Raw genomic sequence first — 3108 nt, 5'->3', positions numbered from 1 at the left:
ACCACATGGTGGCTCACAACCATCTGTAATGAGATCTGGTGCCCTGTTCTGGCCTGCAGGTGTATATGCAGGCAGAACACGGTATACATAATAAGTAAATAAATCTTAAAAACAACAACAACCCCCACCAAAAAAACAAAAAACAAAAAACAAAAAAAACCAAAAAAAACCCCCAAATCTCAGTGATGGGCAGCACAGCCAAGCTGGCCCTGATTGTGATGTGGGTACCTAGAGGAGTAGTGTTCAGGTGAGCTGGCCCAAGGGCAAGGGTGTGAGCACGGGAGAGCTGGCCCTGCAACTTGTCCGCCTTGAGTTGGCCTCAGCAAGGGAGAAATGCCCTCCCCCTACCTTATCACCACTGCCCCACCTTCCCAATCTGTAGCAGGAGGGAGAGCTGGCCTTGCTCCTCACCTGCTGCAGCATTCAGGAGAGTGGGCCCTGCATCTCGCCCGGGCAGCACAATAGGGCTGGGCCCGCTGGGGTGGGCACAGGTGATCAGAGGCCAGCTGAGCTTTGGGTGTGCCACCCAGGGCAGTGCTGGAGAGCTCATCCTGGTGTTGTGGGTTGTGGTGTAGGCCAGCTAACACCTAGGCCTAGATCCAGGGCTCTGAGTTGGCCCACCCCAACATCTACTCCATCTATAAACTGCTAAAGCACGTGAAGGGGCTGGTCCTACAGACCCAAAACCACAGGATCTCCATGGCACAGAGCAACAACAGGAGAGCTGAGAGGATTCGGGGTGAAGACCCAATACTGATAGTGTCACAGAAGCCAGAGGCCTGTGAGAACCAGACCAGTGACTCATTGCAATGAACATTGGCAAGTAAAGGAGTGTGGACAAAAGGGTGTACGCTATGGCTTCCAGGAGTTTTCTTTTTTCTTTTTGGGGAGGGGGTTGCAAGGGTGGAGGGCAGGTATGAAGGGGAGGGGGATGAGTGGGACTGGGGTGCATGATGTGAAATTCACAAAGAATCAATAAAAAGTTAGAATGTAAAAACAAAAACCAAAACCAAAACCACAACTCAGTGATTAAGAGTGATGGTTTCTCTTCCAGAGGACCCAGGTTCAATTCCCAGTACCCACATAATGACTGAGCCATGTATAGCTGCAATTCCCAGAGACCTAACATCCTCTTCTGGCCTCTGCAGGCATCAGGAATGCAAGTGGTACATAGGTGAGCCCTGAAAACATCACAGTAGAAACAGCTAGACACAAAAGGGAGTTCATTGTACGGTTCTAATTCTGTTCGTAGGAAATATCTAGAATAGGCAAATCCACACAGAGAGAAAGTAGCTTGGGGGTTTGGGGCAGGGTAGAAGAAATAGAAGAGTGACTGTTAATTAATGGACGTGAACTTTTGTTGGCAAAGATGAAAATATTATGAATTGATTGTAGTAGTAGTTGGAAAATATTGGGGAATATACTAGAAATTATTGACCTGTATACCCTGTCGTTGTCATCATCATCATCATCATTATTATTGGGTGTTCTTTCTTTGTTTGGTTGTTTTTTGTTTTGTTTTGTTGGTTTTTTGAGCCAGGGCTTCTTTGTGTAGCCTTGGCAGTCCTGGACTTGCTTTGTAGACCAGGCTGGCCTTGAACTGCCTGCCTCTGCCTCCCAGAGTGCTGGGATTACAGGTATGTGCCACTGCACCTGGCTTTGGATGTCCTTTCTTTAAACAGGATTCTGCCAGGTAGCACAGGATGGCCTCAAAGTTATTATGTAGTACAGGCTATGATCAAACTTGTGGCAATCCTCCTGCCTCAGTCTCCTGCCTGTGAGGATTACATGTGTGTACCACCATACCTGATTTAAATTGTCCACTTTAAATGAGCAAATTATATAGCACATAGACACATCAATAAAACACACAGATATGAATAAATAAATGTTATTAAAATACTTAAAAAAAAACAATTTCAGGCTCTTTGTTATGGGCATGAGTTCGTAGGCACAGCGGGCCTAGAGAAGCCAACATGCTGGTTGACAGAAGTCGGGTTTGTCGCAAAACCTATGTGACCCTACGGAGACCCTTCAAGAAACCTTGTCTTGACCAGGAACTGAAGTTGATCGGAGAGTATGGGCTCTGGAACATACGTGAGGTGTGGAGGGTCAAATTTACACTGGCCAGGATCGGTGCCCGGGAGCTGCTGACACCGGGCGAAAAGGACCCATGGTGTCTTTTTGAAGGCAGTGCTCTACTGAAGCGACTCGTTTGTAGTGGGGTGTTGGATTAGGGCAAGACAAAGCTGGATTCCATCCTGGGCCTAAAGATTGAGGATTTCTTGGAGAGGCTGCTGCGAACCCAGGTCTTCAAGCTGGGCCTGGCCAAGTCTGTTCAACCATGCCCGTGTGCTTATGCGCACATCAGGGTCAGCAAGCAGGTGGCGAACATCCGGTCCTTCACTGTCAGTCTGGACTCCCAGAAGCGCATTGACTTCTCCCTCCGTTCTCCTTATGGTGGTGGCGGCCCAGGCCGAGTAAAGAGGAAGAATGCCAAGAAAGGCCAGGGTGGTGCTGGCGCTGGTCAGCGGTGAGGAAGAGGATTAAATTAATACCTTCCTGGACTGGAGGAGCATCTAGTTTTCCAGTTGACTAGTGAAACAGCTTATACTTGGTTTAAAAAAAATTCAGCATTCAATTAAACCCCATGCTGGCATTTTTATGTTTCTAAACACTTTCCTTTGCACAGCTGCAGCATGATTCACTTAGACCATCATTGGACTTTGATGTTTCCTATTCGATGCTCTGTTTCGAAACATTTCAAACACAAGGGAAGAGAATGGCATAAGGAGCCCCTGAACCCACTTCAACAATGACTAGCACAATTCTTGCTTTTGCAAACACTGAGTCAATAAACATTGTTGGGCAGAAATTTTTGCCCACATTGCACGCTGTTTCCTTCCAATAAATAGTGAATTCAGTTCAGCTTAAATCACTTCCTCAAACCTTCACAATGCCTTTACAAGTGCTGTGATGATTCAGATCTGGCTTTGTCCTTGAGGAGCTTCTAGCCTGGTGTGGGAGAGGGACACTGCATTGGAGTGACCCGTGAGAACAACGGCTGTGTAACTGGATGGAGCAGGGCCCTGTTACTCCGGGGTCCCA

At 47.5% G+C, this 3108-nt stretch overlaps 1 pseudogene across 1 annotated transcript; it reads left to right on the top strand.

Annotated features, from left to right (window-relative positions):
- Nucleotides 1-1930: 1930 nt before the first annotated feature.
- Nucleotides 1931-2550, top strand: LOC311583457 (small ribosomal subunit protein uS4-like; annotated as a pseudogene). The gene has a single exon. The product of its transcript is annotated as a small ribosomal subunit protein uS4-like (transcript).
- Nucleotides 2551-3108: the final 558 nt, after the last annotated feature.

Source organism: Acomys minous (genome assembly GCF_964271855.1).
Source record: "Acomys minous genome assembly, chromosome: 2".
NCBI lineage: Eukaryota > Metazoa > Chordata > Mammalia > Rodentia > Muridae > Acomys > Acomys minous.
Note: the sequence above shows the minus strand (reverse complement) of the source record. Positions and strands in the feature narration are given on the sequence as shown.